We start from the raw sequence: 18,886 nt of genomic DNA on the forward strand, positions 1-18,886 counted from the left end.
TGGTAATAGATACTTAGGAATTTACCTATTCCTATCCAATAGGAAATAGCTGGATTTCGAACTAGGTAAATCAGTGCAATATAATAGGCAACTATTGCAAAAAACCTCTGAGTTTAAAGCTTAAAATCTATGATGTGATAGCTTGCCCAAGTGTCAGGCCAGAGTCATATGCTGTTCAGCTCAAGACTTCTAGCAGGCTTGCACCTGGAGCACATCTAGATGGCAAGCTACAAACCAACTTAATGTATAGCTCAGTCAGTGTCCTGAAAGGAAATCTATCGGTAGATCTTGCATACATCAGAACATGAGAAACTAAGGCTTCCCATGTAGACTTGTCCCCAGTTAATCCATCTTTTGGATATCAGGCCTACAATGCCACCCTCTGTGCATAGGCATTAAGAGTCACACTGCCAGCGACCAGAATTATGAATTACGGCTGGTTTATGTTATCAGTAAGCTACGTCTGACTGATGGTCATTCCTGGATGAGCTTCAATTTCCTATAACTGAGTCTCATATCTTCATCAGAGTTAGTGTTCCAGTGTCAGACTTCACAAATTATTTTAGCACCTTTCATTTTGCAGACTTCTTTTTAACAGACCTTTAAACATGGCAGCTCTAAATTAAAACGGAGAAACTAATCTTTGTGAGTAGCAAAACATGTCTGGCTTGGGAGGCATTGCCATTTTACTGCCTTGTTTATTCCAGATAAAGATATGACTCTGTAGAGCATACATGAGTCTGAGTCTTGTGAAAAGCATCAATATAATACACACAACATAAAGGTGGTCTAAATGTGGTACAAGTCTTACACAGTCAGGATTCCTAAGGCTTTCTGCACAAGCACAGGTGAGCTATATATCTTGAAATTAGAAAGTCTCACAGATACTTCCTAAAGGATCTTATTCATTGCATAAGAGTTTTGAAACCTGTAGGATTTCTGTATATCTAACAGTCTAGCCAGAACAGAAATCCTAGGTAAACATGCAAGGATCTTGAAATCCTATCCAAACAAATTTGGGAAAGGGAAGGACCCTCCCTCCTCCTCTGACAAGACTGGGTAACCTCAATGTTCCATGCTAAGATAGCATCAGTTGTTGGAAACAATGATGAAGAGCCAAGACCTTGGAGATATGGAAGCATTCACATTCAATTAGGACCACCTTGTCAAAGGCTGGCTGTCATCAAACATGTTGCACTTCTGCTCAGAAGTTTAGGAAAGAAAGTCAGCAGAACTGTCAGCAAATTCCTGATTGCATTGTCAGAACAGGGATGTATTTAGAAATAAGTTTTAAAAGTGCAATGATAAAAGGAAACATTGCAGGAATTCTAATCTTTTGTTTCCCCTGTACAGAATGAACTAGACCTTCATGTCTTTGTTCTATTCTCCTGTATTCTGTCATTTTAAATAGAAATTAAGCAATAGGGTAAGTCATGGAAAGATGTATTCACAGGTGAAATTCTTTCATTAATTTATTTTCCCAATCTAATTAAAAAATCACTCTGAAACAATTACAAGTCATGAGGACATTATGGATAATATCAAAGGAAATTTTAATCAAAATAGAAACACACATTTGTGATATTTTTTGTAAGACAGTTTTGGCTAAAAAAAAAAAAACACTACAAAACACATTTATGTGCTAGTCCCACATGTGTTTTGTTCTCATGTTGTGGCATGTCTTTACTGTGATGGCTGGACTTGATGATCTTGAGTCTTTTCTAAATGATTCTATGATTTTATGTTCACTAAAAACCACCCCTATGACAATCATTTCCTTTATACCTACATTAGTAGTGGAGAGTATTCCTTTGCTCTGAAAGTTGGACCTAATTAAAATTTCAGAGAGGCCTGTGCACATGACTTTTACATATTATTTTAAAAAAATTCTGTGTCCTGAACTATTTATGGCCTTTCTTCCAATGATATTTTGAGTTACCTGTACAGCTACATTTATGTTGTTGCCGAGATATGAACCACATATATTTGTATCCTTCACTAATAGCAAAAAAAAAAGATGGTCAGACCAGGGAGAGGAAGCATCTATAATAGCTTGTTAAATCTATATTATATTTTGAAGTAAAGTGAATTTTGTAACTGAAACACTTTGAACAAGAGGCTGTAACTAACCTCCAACAAAACAATGTCAGTTCATCTTTTAATAGCATTTCAACTGTGAAAACATAATCCAGTAAGTGTCACAAGCCTATTCAAGAGAGTTTCAAATCCATATTGAGAATTTACCTGCCTCCCCTAAAGCTATTGAAGTTCTTTCCCCAGAAACATCTCCACCTCACCTTCAAGGCACTTGAGGAAATTTATCAGAAAAAAAGTCATGACAAGCAGCACATGCATAGCTTAATGATAGCACTCCCATTACAGTGAAGAATGCTATAATGTCAGTTCCTGTGTTCTCACTGCTCCAAATATATCAATCAGAGCTGTCTGGTCCATCACATAAACTGGGGCATAATTTAATCGGTCTATGTTTATGAAACATAGACTATGACATTACCCATTTCTTCCAGTGTCATATTTAAAGCAAATGGACTATACATAAAAATAAATAAATAAAATAAAAAAATAAAAAATGAAGACAATTATGATTAATTTTTAATTTCTACTACAATACCTAAAAAATAAAAAAGAAAGAAAAAGAAAGGAAATGTAGAATTTTTCACAGCATATTTTAAGATGAACTAGAACAACTTTAAACAATCTAAGCTCAGGAAGCACCAATTTTTAAAAAATGTTACTGAACTGATTGGTGTGATTTTTTTTATTATTTTTATTTTGTGCGTGTGTATGTCTGTGTATGGAGAAGTTCCACTAAGAATAACCTAAGGAGGATTCACATTACACTGCATATTAAGTTACAGTGTCTAGATGCTACATACAATACTGTATTTCAAAATCATTTCAAAAACAAATAAGTTTGCCAATAAAACAAAAATCTTTTGCGCAACAATTAAATAACATGGATTGTTTCACTTCTGTGCAATTTCAGATTGCAGTGTAATTTTTCATTACACTATCACACTCAGCCCACAGAAAAATATCACATCTCATCAAAGCAAATTACAGAAGATAAACAAGAAATCCAAATAATGGAAGAAGGAATCATTAACATATCATTTTCAGCAATTTAGATAATGAGGCCCAGAAATACTAAATCATTGACCAATGTCACACAGCAAGCCCACGGCAAATCTCAGATGTTACCACAGATATATCAGACCCTAGGTTGGTATACTAAATTGTTCAGCCTGTACAGTATTTTAGATATTGCTTACCCTGCTTTGCTTGAATACTTGATTTCTTTTTGTTTTAAAAACACCTGTTTCAGGAAAACACTATTTTCACTGTAACTGATCACAGCTAGAACCTGTTCAGGAAAGGGTTCTATTAAATGACTCTAGGTGTGAAATATATATATATATATATATTCACCCTGTCCAAAATGATCTTGTTAACTTTCTGTTTAAACAGGCAGACAGAAAGAACTGCTCATATTTGTTAGTCAGTAGGTAAAAGAGAAGAATGTTAACTTCTGCCAAATTTTTGCAAGTGTTACGAATTTACAACAGCTCAGAAGTATATACATTTGAATACCGAATTTAAAAATTATTTTTTCTTTTGTTCCTTACAATATCTTTTCCTCTAAAAAAGTAAAAAATTGATGTCACAGTGTGAAAATGAAAATACAACAGACTGACTTTTGTAATCCACTAAGTGCAACACTTACATCCTCATGATGAAAGCTTCAAACCACTGTTTGCATATGCTTTAATTTTTCATGAATAGACGATGACTTATAGGTCTTGTCTACAAGCAAGACCAGTTCTGATAATTCTGAGACAGAAATATTACCCAGATGAACTGACAAGGTACTGAGATGTTCCTTGTTTCTCCTCCCACTTTATCTTGAAAACGAAACCCTTTTTATCTTTCTTCACCACCACAACAACAAAGGAATCAGAGAGTTCATCTATAGCTTACTCTACAACTCCTTCTGCAATCAATATCAAACTTTCCACATGTCAGTTATATGAGCAGATTCAGCAATTTTGAAAATGGCACTGAAATGGCAGTGTTTAAATATATATATATATATATGCAAAGCAAACCTAGCTTTTAACTTGCATTTTTTGCTGTCAACATTAAATAGGCAAACACCAATGTGGGTAATGGATGAACCAAAAAACAAACAAACAACAAAAAAAAACCCTAACATATACAAACTAAACTAAACCAAAAAACAATCAGACAATGAATGCAATGTGTGACTGGATAAATACAAATTTTGATTCCACTCATGAAATACATAACAAGACTGATTTTTATCTTTATTACTGCTATATTAAATTCTTCTATATGTAAAAACAATTAATTTTTTAGGTAAGTATGGAGAATACAATTCTCAAAGAAACACACTATTGTATAGATGAGCTTTTCTGTATTCTTTCAGTGTTTTAGTTTCACTTATTACAAATGCAGTTCTTTAAATACATATATATATATATATGTATTTCTTAATAGAAATACTTCTTTGTTTTTAATAGTGTGAAGCATTCCCAAGCTTCAGCTCACATTCCGGGGGGGGGGGGAGGGGAGGGGGAAGAAGAGAGATGGCAGTTAGAAATCCTTTCCGTATGTTGCTTACATTATAGAACATGGGAACAGCATGATGCAGCTTGCTTTCTCTAGGAATGAATCAATATTGGCTGGTGCATGAGACCAATATATTGAGATCATATTTATTGACTCTCTCATTCTTCTCTCTATCCTTACACAGCCACACTGTTTGCTGGTGTATCACAGCGAATTTATTTGTAAGGCTGATGCTGCTATCAGCAGCAGATTTCAACTTATAGACAAGGTAACTGTTAAAGTAGCATTGCTCACCCTGGAAGGTGCCTTTGGCTGTGTCACTCTCCCTCCTATATCAACACCCACATAGTCTAAAGGCGCTTCCATCTGCTTAATTTCCAGACAATCTAGTTTCTGTGATCATAGGCTACAGCAAAGGCATGTGGCACATGGCATGTGTCTTACACTAGTTGCTTGCTTTTAATTAATATGGAGGGATTACACATTTTGTTGTAGGTACATTTATATTTGTAATATTTTAAGATAACTATTTAATGGCCTGAGACAACTAACAAATAAGGTTGTGTCAAAACACAGCAACACCCACAAACAAAGCTACCAAACCTGGGCTGTGATTTTATATGCTCAAAGCCCAGAAAACTGGATAACCAGTTCAAAAGCTTGTTGATGACAGGGGAATATATATTTTATTCCCATTTTATAAAATACAGTGGCCATGAGTTAAAACTATTTTGGCTTCAGAAACTCAATGGAAAATTGACAAAAATGGAACAACCCAGTTCCATTGGGTTCCACTGAATCCCATTTCTCTTATGGCTTTGGTACAGCAGCAAAACAACACAGTGTCCTGCACTGCCACTAATCAGAAGAACTATCAGGATAGCAGCAGCTCTCAACCTGTCTTCTAAGTCAATTTTGTACCAAGGGATTTTGCTGGCAAAAGCTTAAGAACCAGAGTTTATATAATAGAGGACTGGGAACTTTAGACTATTACTGAACTAAATGTCAGACACTAGCACCACAAATCAGCAGTTGTTTATATACATACATACATATATATATATATTGTGAAATGAGAATTACAACTAGTGACATTTGCCCTTTGTTTAAGCTAGAGATGGATGCTTGGCTGGTCCTATACAGGATGACAGAGACAGCAACCCTAGATGCTGTCTTATTTGCAATGTTAAAAGTTTATTAACTTGTGTTTACACAGATCTACAGCATACGTGCATAGTAATGTTTGCCAGATAATCTACTCCCTGCAGAAGCCTGTTGCTGTAGCAACCAATTGTAACAGCCACGATGCCAAAGCGACCGACCATGCTGTACATTGCACACAACACAAAACAGTTCCAGGACAACAAAGTTGAAATTACAGAACAAATCTGGCTGCAGCACTGCCGGACGGAGTATTTAACTGAAGTACTTAAATCCACCAAGAATGAGTCTCTTATTACAGGCAAGAATATCAGAAGACCCTGCATAAATGGTAGTCGGTATAAGTTCAGCCTATTCATTTCTGATGTTTTTCCCCCCACTACAAAATGTAGTCCTGCATCCATCAGGCATGGGCTTATCACCTCAGTGATTTGTTTTCAGTTCTTTTGGCACCTACATGCTCTTTTGCAGCCAGGTTTTCAATGACCTTGATTATGTCATATTTATTGCATATTTCCAATGCTAGGTTTGAATATTTAAGTATTGACTAGAACAAGTTTCAGATAATGAAGTACAGTCTTAATTTGTACATCAATAAAATAACTGCAGTAAAACTCTAGCATGTTCTGGTGACTGGCATTAGTATAATTCAGATCATAAATAACATATCCTTCACTTATTAGCCAGTAAAATTACAATAATTTTCTAAGCATTTCTCAAGGTTGGTAAACTTACATAAAAAAAGGCCATCTAAAGCAGTTCCTCCTTACAAATCATGACTTTGGATACTGTACTATGTTACTACAATACTATGATACTGACACAGTTCTCCTTCTCTCTTCTTCAATTTGCATATGGAGGTTCTTTTTATGTTCTTTGTTTGTTTGTTTGTTTTAATTTGAGTTTTCTCGGTGTCTCCCACTGATCACAATATTCAAGAGACGATTGCATAGGCTTACACACTCAGGCATATGCATGCATATGTACTTCTGAAACCATATTCTCTGTCTGCATTTACGTATGTACATATATATTTAAAGTGGAATATTCACATGTATAAGACAGGGATGAAAACACATACCAACATAGTACTGTGAGCATAAAGCACAATAATAGGGTTAAAGCTTTAGTAAATTCTAATAGGTTCATAAGAGACATGCAGAAGAAAATATATATATATTTGAATTGTAATGTTTATAATGACTACATAGGTAAGAATGGAATATGATCAAATACCTTTATTAAAAAAAAAAAAAGGTAACATAAAACTTTAGATATATTTCCCTATGCAAGTGAGAGAAGAAATACGTTTCCATGTGCAAGTGAGCAGATATATCAGGATTGCATCTTGCATTGCACCACTGTCAACATCTGTATGTACATTTTCAAGTCAATATTTTAATAACATTAAAATCCTGATCAATTAAAATAGAACTGTTGAGTTGTTTGCTTTTTTTTTTTTTTTTTTTTCCTGAATTAGGTTACCAAAAGTGCTTCTCAAACATTATTCCAAATATCTTGTTCAAATCTCTACAGAAAGGGCACTGCTCATTGAGAAATAGTGTCAGATCTGCACTGTCAAAGTTATTCACAGAGGACACATTTTACCATCTCATAATGTTTCTAAAACCTTTTGAAATACTTCTGTGGTCTCATAAAGATTTCCCTTGATACCCTGTAAACAAAAGGTCAGATCTGCATTTATCCAGGTCACACAGTTATTGCAGATTTATCACTGCAATATCTGTAGATATGGCATGGGCAAGCGAGCTGGAGCATTCTATTTCATCTCAAGCAGTTGTGGCCTCCAGCTTCTATTTTGCCTTTTTTGCAGTGTTTTTTTTTTTTTTTCCTTTTTTTTCTCTCATCTGAGCAGAACTGAAAACAAGGCTTGCTAGAACTTTTTTGATGTGGTTGATATGTGGTTGATGTGTTTTTTTGTTTGTTTCCTTGTATCACCAAAGACATTCAAATAAAAAATTAGAGATTAAAAAAAAAAAATCATGTACAACAAATTTTGATTCTTTTGCTAGGCTTGGTGGATTAGCAGACTTGAAATAAACTAGTTACCTAAAGATACATTTTTGGCACAGAAAGTAGTCCTGATTATCAAGCATTAAAGAAGCAGTAACTATTTAAACACCATATGCAAGACTTTGCATCGCATAGTACAGTTATTCTAAATCAAATATCAAAGAAACAATATTTGTACTTTCCCATTTGTTTATTTTGGACATCTGACAGTACTTTCTGTGCAGTTTGTTTTCTCTGCAGTGTCAATTCTCTCTGCTGCCTGTACTGGCAGTGAGCACCAGGCATAAGCGAAGGACCAGAAGCTATTTTTAAGTTTGTCTTCCATCCCTCTCCCTGCTTCTCTTAATTGGCTAAGTTCAGGCCCACATTTTTCCTTTAAGCTAGAAATTGCTTGAGCTGTTAGTGTTAGGTTTTAGCAACAGATGGTACACTTCCCTCTGAGTTAATTCTGAACCAGTATTCAGGGTTGATATTGCTAGAGGTGTTATCTTTCAGCAGAGATCCTGATTTTATACCAATCCAAAACCTACTTTAAAGAAAAAGTTGTTAAGCTGTGTTGTGGCATTACTCTGTGTCAAACAACTGCTTCAATCTATTTAAGAGAAAGATGTTACCAAAATGCTGAATATACAACAGTGAAACAGGGTATTAAATGAAGAACTATTTACTATTCGTCATTGTGTAAAATATACTCTCCCAAATTCTCTTACAAACTATTCCCAAATTTCTGCAAGTTCTTGTAATGCCACTGAACTCCAGTTTTCCTCAACCTGGAGTGCAGATTAAAGTAAATAATAATAAATTTAATAATAATAAATTTAATAATAATAATAATAATAATAATAATAATAATAATAATAAATAAAAGGGGAGCAACTAATGGAATAGGGAAAAGGATGAAAGGTGCCTGCGTAACAAAACATCTATAATGGACAAAGCTGTAGAGAAGGTTAAAACAACTTGATAGAGTTAAAAGGAAAACAGGAGACAGTTCTCGGCCAATAAAAATGGGCAGAGCAATGCAGGAGTTCAAGGAAGCCTGACAGGATGAGTATAACAATCAAAGAAAGAGGCAATGAGAAGGACAGAAAGAAAAAAATTGTCTACTACAGGAAAATGCCGCTAGATCAAACTGTAAAACTGAGATTTGATGTTAGGAAATTCCAAAACTCTAGAAAGATGTTGGCAATTTAGCACATGAACACAATATATATATTATATATACTTTATATATTATATATTTATATATTATATATACTGTATATATTATATATACTATATACTATATATATATATAGTATATAGTATATATACTGTAACTCCAGTATTAGCACCATGGGTTATGAATCTATTAAAAATATGGAAATAAAGGGAAAATGAAAGGAAATGAGCTTAGCTGTAAGTGCTCTTGATTCCTTGCATGAAGAGCAAAATTCAATTGAAACGTTTCCTGGGGCAGAGAAAAATTAAAAGAAAATTAATGGTACTCTACAGGCACAAAGAATGTTTCATAGGGTTTGTGTACGGTTATCATAGCTAAAGGCAAAATAACATATTAAGTTTGAGTGAAGGTTTGAATCATATGTTGATCAGCTGTTCTTACTTCTTCCCGTTGCATAAATAAATTCCATCGCATCAATAAGTAAAGAGTAGTAACTGTAATGAGTCCTGTAGTAGTAACTGTAATGAGTCAGTAGTACAGTACTACAGTAGTAACTGTAATGAGTCCTACTTCTTTGGCCTCCAAGCAAAAATTCTATATTTAGGTATGAAAAAGTTAGAAAACCTGTGGTGTTTTTTGTTGTTATTTGTTTTTTTTTTTGGTTTTCTTCCCCCTAGGGATTCCGTGGATGCTTAATTTGCAGCAATCTTTAACATAGCAGACTCTGAATTCTATTAAAGGTGATCTTGTTTGCCCTTAAGCTACTGTCTTTTGAGCATATTGACCTCTATCCTTATTTATGTCCAATACTTTCACACTAGCATAACATTACAAAAAATTTATTTTCTAAGGAACACCCAAATTTGTCTGCAAATAGGACAGCTGACTACAGTAATTTAAAATTTAAATTCAACCACTTATTCCCATTAATCAGATTTGTGGAGCAACTGGGAACTCTTAAATCACGTATGGCATGATGAATAACCTTTCCATTAAACATTATTATCTGGCCTCCTTTACACTTTTCAACCAAAAAATCACCATGTCATCACTATTCCCTTCAGCAGGAGTTCTCCTTCTCTTCATCTCTCTCCTTTCTTCCCTCCCCTGTTCATATATCCTGTAATTAATTTACTAATTCTGCCCTTTTTCTACACCACCCATAATTCAGAGAAATACCCAAAAGAGGAAAAACAAACAAATGAATATTTTTTGTTTGACGTTAGAGTGGATCTAATTATTAGCTTTTTCTCTCTCTGGCAAGGCTTAGTATTTTCTGAGGGGAATAATGTCTATATATTAGTTGTCATTTTGTGATATAAAGTGTTAAAATAGCAATGTTCATATTTTTGGTATAAAAGTGAGCAATCCAATCATTGTCAAAAACACAGATTATAAACCAACATTACAGCTACTGTATAAAACCAGGATGGACTCATATATGCTTTTGCTCAGTCAGATAAACTCCTGCGCCCTTTTTCACAAGACAATAAGAAAATCAGGAAGTTTTTTTTTTTTTTTTTTTTTTTTTGGTGGAGGGGGAGGTGAGTGGTGAGGAGGGTGGCAGGGTGGGGTGGGGGCAACATATTTTTACTAGTTTAACATACAGCTGCAACAGCCTGAAGCACATATTTACTCTGGGTCATGTAGAACAGGATTAGAAACATACCATCTCTCTAACAGATGATTTCCATAGGAGGACAATAGGGCATCCAGGCTGCAAGAGAGCTACCATTCACTGTAAGAGGTTATCCACTTAGGGAAACCAGGACTATGATGTCCTGGCAATGTGCATCAGTCCTACAAGCTAGACATACCCTCAGAGAGCCAAATTATCCACAAACATTAAACACTGATGTTACATCATTAAGTATTTTTGATAAATAAATATACAATAAATTAGTTGATAAACTAATATCTTAATTAGTTCATTAGTTTCTGAAAAGATTCCTACAATACAATAGGGTAATGATTTATTATATCACAACTAAGGCTAATACTTTCTTTTAAAATCACTGCCATAGCTATTCTCCAGGCTGACCATTTCCTTTTCCACAAATCCAACTCAGTTTTGATATCCCTAATTCTCCCTCTACTTTGTTTCTATTTACGTACAAATTGTGTGATGATATACTTTGAACAGAGAACTGCAATTGTGGAGCACCAGGAACAAAACACCAGTACCATTCCCTAGAAGCACTTAAGGGCCATCACAATATGGTATCTTAAAATTAAAGGATCTTTATTGTTTTCCTGCAAGCCATATCACAGCATTGCTAAATGAGACTGTGATCCTCTTCAGAAGATTTTGTTAGAAACCATGTTTGCTGAGGTTTTAAGTTATCACTTACTGAATCATTCTGGAAAATAAAGTGGTATAAGAAATGTATTATGTACATGTTCATGCCCTGACATTTTTTTCCTGGACCTCTAAATATGTTCTTACTAGCATTTACTTTTGAAACAGCAGCAACAGAAAAAAAAAACAAAACACCACTGTCCTCCCAAATATATGAACTATGAACTGCTGGTCTTCTAAATGAAGTGCAGTATATGAGCTTTGAGTAGGATATATATACTGTCATTAACTTGAAATGCCAGCCATATGACTTCCATGAGCGCAGCCAACAGTTTTGGACATGCAACCTCATTTTCTAATGAACCACAATTCACCATTTGGGATTAAATGGACTACGGAATACCTGGGTTTATTGTTGGTTTCCTTTAACAATATCCAGTCCAACTCCTACTTGTTGCCTTGCCCACACCTACCAGACAATTGGGAAGATTTGTCAATGAATAAGACACTTAACCTGAGCAGGAATTTCCTTTTCCAAAAATGCACTTTTTCATACAAGCAACCTTTCAACTGACAAGTTCAGAGCTCTCATTGCATTCAGGGTTAGGGATCCCACTCATTAGCTTACTTTAGCTAATACAATTCACCTGACAGGAAATGAGAAGTTTTCCACAATTGTAAGCAATTTATACTGTCCACTGAACTATATATGATGCAGTGAACAGTAGCATTAGACTTGTAATTCCAATCTCTTTTTTTCAAAAGCACACACCTTTGGCTTTGTGCTGTGTATGTGCATCAATAGCGTACATAGATTATAGCAGCCTGTTTTAAAATAATTTCATGTGTGTTCTGATGTGCAGATACATGGATAGAGCAATGCAGGTGCACAGACAAACATCAGCCAGGGTGACCTCACTCTGGTGGAAAATATGTTACAAAATTATAGAACTAAAACCTAAACATTATTTGTGAAAATGGGTATTTGTTCACTTTAAAATAACACCTATTTATTTTGGTGGCAGGTAATCATAGCATTATGGAAATGTATATACTGTAAAATATCTTGCATAATTTTTCCTTGTACATGGAGAAGATTTAAGAACTAGCATGGCTTCACCTACACCAAATGTTAAGGTTCATTTCTCAATTCAGACATTGGACTGCATGCCAGCCAGCTTTTGTCAGATAAACAACAGAAACCTGAAAAGGATAACCTTTTCCACTCCAGGTGTCAGGTCTCTCAAGGCTGATGATTTCTCCTTTCTGTATGTTGAACTTTTATGTCTAAATTCATTAGGAGAAGTTCTTAATATGTAGGCAAGGCAGAAGACCAACTTTGATAACATGCACTGCTTAAAGACAATTTTGGCCACAATATGTGCTTAAAGACAATTTTGTGCAATAACCTAATTCACCCTGCATATATCTCAGGCCCAATCCTAAATGGAGTCCTTCCAGGACCAGACGCATCTCATTCTATGGGTGTTTAGAATTTATTTGCCGGAATGTATTTATTCCATGAAATAAAATAAATAAAATAAAATAAAATAAAATAAAATAAAATAAAATAAATCATTGCAATGCTTAGAATATACATTAAACAAATTATGTTAAAGCGTAAAACTTACTTCCCAAAACTCATACACCACAAATCGAGTCTGGACTTAAATTTAATTACTCCTATGAAATTATTCCTCCCTTCATTGTTTGACAAAGAAGGTGAGATCTATGGAGTGTTAAAAACTGGAGCAAAGTAAGGGTAAAGAAAGAGTAATGTGACATTCTAGATTAAGGAGAACACCTTGGAGAATGTCTTCAGACTATTTGGAGAGCCTTTGCAAACTGCAGTAATGGACTGCACAGGATGGACAAGGTCAGCCATTTGAAATCAATCTCACCTTTCATGTAACAAGGCCACACTTCTGAAAATGTCTTTGTACTTTTCTCCCAGTAAAATCATGGGTCCTAAGTGCTGAAAAGGGTCTTTCAGGATGTTGTATGTGGTTGTGAGCAACCTACATATAGGCTTTTTGTAGAGGGTGTAAAGTGAGAGGGACATCAGAATGGAATCTAGAAAAGGCAGTGTGCAGAGAAAAAAGTTTCCCTAACAAGATAGCAGAAAGAGGGAGGCCTTAGCCTAAGCCCCAAGAATTCATAACCAAAAGATTAGTTGTTAAAACATTCACCCTGAATGTGAAAAAGCAGTTTGATTTCCCTGCTTAGCATCAGGATATTTGATTCTTCCAGTAGGGTTCTCTGACTACCAAACTGATACCTATTGCGGAATGGAAAGCTTTGATCTCTCCCACTGAAGCTATTATACTTTGCAGGGAACAGAAATGCTGTAGCTGCAGTGTTGCAGTTCAGCATTGCAGATGGCATTTGCAAAGAGAAAGTTCCTCCAATACACCTAAATGCTCAATACACCTAAAATGCATTGAAGCATAGACCAGAACGAAAACTCTCAGGCATGTGTCTCAACAGCTATATTCCACAAATTCTCCATACTAGTCAATAAGTCTTTAAATTACTATGAAAAATGCAACAGTTTCCACACAGGGAGAGGCTGGGAACATCAGTGATACATGACAGCTCTACTTCATTGGAAAGGTAGCAACAGCCAGTGAAAAAGAAGGGCTCTGATCCAATGCATATGCTCTAAGATTGACTACAACAGCAGTTGTTGCAAGGAAGACAGACAAGCAGCACCTAATTCACAGATCATGAACAAAAGCAAGAATGAGATAAGCACCAAGCTGCTCAGGAGTGCATCCCACAGTACCTAGATTCAGGAATGTATGTACCTGAAGAAAAATACAACAGCTAAACAGGTATGTTTGGACTCCAATTGTCCAAAGAAGCACCTTTTGTGGATCTCTATTCTGGTCTCCTAAGTCTCAAGTGGCTCACGTTAAGCATCTGTCTATCTGACTACTGTGGCACAGGACTCAACAGTGCAAATAGTTGATACGTAAGGATATGAACCTCTGAAATTTTCAGTTAAGGGTTGATTAATCAAGTCTATGGAGCGATTTGAGATTTTTCAATAGAAGATAAAAGGAAATACTTGTGTTCATTATATTAATGCATAAATGCAAATGTGCTTAATGAGAATAAATATATATATCATGTTTACAAAAGTGGAAAAGTTCTCATGTTGGAGCCCTTCTGATAAGTATGAATGTAAGCACTCACACACGACTTTATGATTTGGATGTGGTTTACCTTGACCTCAGTAAGGCTTTTGACACCGTTCCCCACAACATTCTCCTCAAGAAACTGGCTGCTCGGGGCTTGGACTGGCATACGCTTCGCTGGGTTAGAAACTGGCTGGATAGCCGGGCCCAGAGAGTTGTGGTGAATGGAGTCAAATCTGGTTGGAGGCTGGTCACAAGTGGTGTCCCCCAGGGCTCGGTACTGGGGCCGGTCCTCTTTAATATCTTTATCGATGATCTGGATGAGGGCGTCCAGTGCACCCTCAGTAAGTTTGCAGATGACACCAAGCTAAGTGCGTGTGTCGATCTGCTCGAGGGCAGGAAGGCTCTGCAGGAGGATCTGGATAGGCTGGACCGATGGGCTGAGGTCAACTGTATGAAGTTCAACAAGGCCAAGTGCCGGGTCCTGCACCTGGGGCGCAACAACCCCAAGCAGAGCTACAGGCTGGGAGATGAGTGGCTGGAAAGCTGCCTGGCAGAGAAGGACCTGGGAGTATTGGTTGATAGTCGGCTGAATATGAGCCAGCAGTGTGCTCAGGTGGCAAAGAAGGCCAACAGCATCCTGGCCTGTATAAGAAGCAGTGTGGCCAGCAGGTCTAGGGAAGTGATTGTGCCCCTGTACTCGGCTCTGGTGAGGCCGCACCTTGAGTACTGTGTTCAGTTTTGGGCCCCTCGCTACAAGAAGGACATGGACGTGCTCGAGCGAGTCCAGAGAAGGGCGACCAAGCTGGTGAGGGGTCTGGAGAACAAGTCTTACGAGGAGCGGCTGAGGGAGCTGGGCTTGTTCAGCCTGGAGAAGAGGAGGCTCAGGGGTGACCTTATCGCTCTCTACAGGTACCTTAAAGGAGGCTGTAGTGAGGTGGGGGTTGGTCTGTTCTCCCACGTGCCTGGTGACAGGACGAGGGGGAATGGGCGAAAGTTGCGACAGGGGAGTTTTAGGTTGGATGTTAGGAAGTACTTCTTTACCGAAAGGGTTATTAAGCATTGGAACGGGCTGCCCAGGGAGGTGGTGGAGTCACCATCCCTGGAGGTCTTTAAAAGACGTTTAGATGTAGAGCTTAGCGATATGGTTTAGTGGAGTACTTAGTGTTAGGTCGGAGGTTGGACTCGATGATCTTGAGGTCTCTTCCAACGTAGAAATCTGTGTCTGTGGCTGTGTCTGATGATGGCCCCAGGGAAACTGTAACAAATGGGTATTAACAGCTAACAAAGCTCTTAAGAAGTAAGTAAATATCTTGTATATGATGATGAAAACTTTTAAACATTATCTCATGTACTACTGTTTTTGCTGTGTTTTTTTTTTTTCTTTTTCTTTTTTTCTCTCTCTGCTTCTATGCTAAGTTATGGCACTTAGAAATTGAAACTTGTTTTGTAGTTTGACCTCTAAAGAGTCACCTTCAAACCTCAATTCCTTTAATTGTTATTTGTCACTGTAGGAACCAACCTGGCTTGCAAAGGAGGCCAGGTGAATCCCCAAGGTTTAGTGCTCTGTTTCATTTCAATACTCAGTCACTAACTGTGAGACCATTTGGCAGCAGCAGTCTATAAACCTTCAAATAATTAGTTTTTGCTAAGATAGGTGGAGATAGCAGGAAGAACATAATATGGAAGACTATAACCAACCAACCAGACAAACAAACAAAGAAACCCAGCCAAATCACACTTCTGCAATGTGTCCCACTTAGAAACACTTGAAGAGAACTTTGTCAAGTAAGTTTGCATCTCTATATATCCTTTTATTCCAATTAAAAGCAGGACAAGAGATGAAAAAACCTTTCAGAACTGGGATGTGTACAAAGGATAAAAAAAAAAGCAACAAAAAAAAAACACCATAAAATAACTCCCCCCTAGTCACAGCAATTAAAATTGGCACTAAACAAAAGAGAATGGCCTCTTTCCATTCCTGGACATCCCCAGTAAATTACCAAATTTTATTTTAACTTTTTCAAACTAGGTAATTCATATCCAATTCCCTTCTCTTCTCTCCATTGTTTTTATTCCCCTTTTTAATCTCCAGAAAGTATAAATGTCACAAAATCTATAAAGTAAAAAGTTAGGTACTAATAAAATATGTTATTTCTTTTTGTCTAATATTTGCCTTTTAAAATATTCTTGAAGTATTTGCTTATTTAAGTGAAAAATAAGAGCTAATAAGATAGAATTTACTGCCTTGATTCATCACCAAATTAGAAATTGGAAACAGGATTCTCACATCAACCAGGTGTCCTAATCTTTCTATTTTATGTATAAAATAATGGAAGAAGGTGAAAGGACAAATAGTCCGAAGATACTCTTTCCTGCTGTTTCTCAAGTGTAAATCACCACAGCGTTGAGAAACTTGAGAAATCAGAACTATAAACGTGTCTTTTGAAAAATACAGAATAGCTATTTTGGGTATTAAAATTTTGAATTTTAGGTTAGGCAATTTGAGTTATTTGAGTTTGGGAATTAGTGAGAGTCACTATTTCTCATGATGTATGAAGTTAGAGAACATCTTCAAACCGATGAATTTGGGATGTTCAACTCAAAAAAATGTATTTTGAATATTTTGTAAAATCAGCTACAACTAAAAGATTTTAAAAAGTATCTAGGAAATCACAAGGAACTCTATAGAGATCTGATTTTGCTTATCTACATAGCTACAAAGCAGTTGTTTACACATTTGTGGTATTTGTATACAACAGGAGGATGTCAGTGGATCAGAAATGCATCTAGCCATAGGAAAAAGAAAAAAAAATAAAATAATTGTTCTGGAAAGTCTTATGTTTAAAAATGTTGAATATATTTTTGTTTTAATAATCACAAAAGACAATCATCAGAACAGAGTGGAGAAAAATATTTAAGGTCATATCACATGTTCTTCATTGTGTGCATCTCAGTTCAGTGTGTGCCAATACGCTTACAAACATTCCTGTATACCTGCGCATATACAAATCCATCCAGTATCTACTTTTTGTAGCTTTAGTCTACTTTAAAAACAGCTTTTTGAAGTGAAACTCAATTTAGCAACAAATTTTTCACATGCAGCTCAAGTGATTATCATCTAAAAAATAATTACCTTTGTAACTTATCTTTAGAAGAGTCCATCCTGGAATAGTTCTAATATGGGCAAAATATAGTACAGGAGGATTTTGTCCATTTGAAACAGTTTGTCAAAGCCTTTTCTATACAATGCCTGAATTATGATAATTATATAACAACCCTTCCCATATATTTCATAGTAGCTAATAGCTAACTATACTAAAATTTTCTGCAGGTGATGTAATTAAAATTAATGCATGTTATTCAGTTACCAATTAGAAGCACTTACTGTATTTAACTCCATACTGTATGATAGCAGAATGGTGATTTCAATGAATGCACTAACATTTTATTAACAATGTGGTAATTGTTATAATACGTTTAAATACAAATTGTATTGGGGATCATAATTCTAATCAGCATTTTCTTTTTTTTTGTTAGAGTCAGAAAATTATTAACAACCAACAATCTGCCAATTGCTCATGGTGGAAACAGTTTGAGTCCATGAAAATCAGAGTAAAGGGAGACAGACACAGGAGCAAAGCCTGCCTCTCTGTAGAAGTTTTCCAGGAGAGAGCTGCACATGCTGACAGTGACCAGGAAAGAGCCAGCTCCTGCTCCACAGCCCTGTTCAAAGCCAACAAGATCATTGGGTTGGGTTATCTCTTGTCCCTCAATGGGCAGGGACAAGTCTTCTGATAATTACACATTGCCTTTGCTACCCTGTAAGGCCTGTGAGACTACCAGCCCCACTGCAATTCTCTACAACTGTTTTATTTGCTTTATGCCCATTTACATCATCTCTGTTAAAACACACAACAACAACAACAAAAGTCATAGAAGAGCCTAAGAGACAGGGAAGGAGTAAAGACAGCTCAGTGCTAATGTTCTCCTGTATTATAAGATGACAATTAAAAGGTGACTTATGCAATGGCAAATTCAAAAGACAAATTTACTTATCTTCTAAAATGATCAGTAACTTGCATTCGAAATATCAATTTGCTTCCAAAGTCCAGTGTTCAACCAGAGGTAACTTATCAGTAAGTCCATTCATGGGTAAAACCTGCCAGATTTTGTCTGGTTTTTGTTTGTTTGTTTGGAGACAGAGTGGGGTTTAAAGCATGTAAGATTCTTGCTATACTCTGCAGTCTTTCAGGATGTTACAGTCATAATTACATTCTAGTTACATATTGGAAACAGAAGCAGTATTACAACCAGAAACTCTCTGGGCCCATATCAGCGACAAAAATTTATAATTGGAAAGTATAACTTTAAGCAACTCTTCCTTTGATAGCAAATATCTCATTTATTCACAGTATCATAGAATCATTTAGGTTGGAAAAGACCCCTAAGATCATCTAGTTCAACCATTAGCTAGCA

At 36.1% G+C, this 18,886-nt stretch overlaps 1 protein-coding gene across 3 annotated transcripts in view; it reads right to left on the bottom strand.

Moving 5' to 3' along the window:
• Positions 1-18,886, bottom strand: part of CCSER1 (coiled-coil serine rich protein 1) — a 675,103-nt gene that overhangs the window by 189,351 nt on the left and 466,866 nt on the right. The gene's annotated exons all lie outside the window — the stretch shown is intronic.

Source organism: Cygnus atratus, chromosome 4, assembly GCF_013377495.2.
Source record: "Cygnus atratus isolate AKBS03 ecotype Queensland, Australia chromosome 4, CAtr_DNAZoo_HiC_assembly, whole genome shotgun sequence".
NCBI classification, from domain to species: Eukaryota; Metazoa; Chordata; class Aves; order Anseriformes; family Anatidae; genus Cygnus; species Cygnus atratus.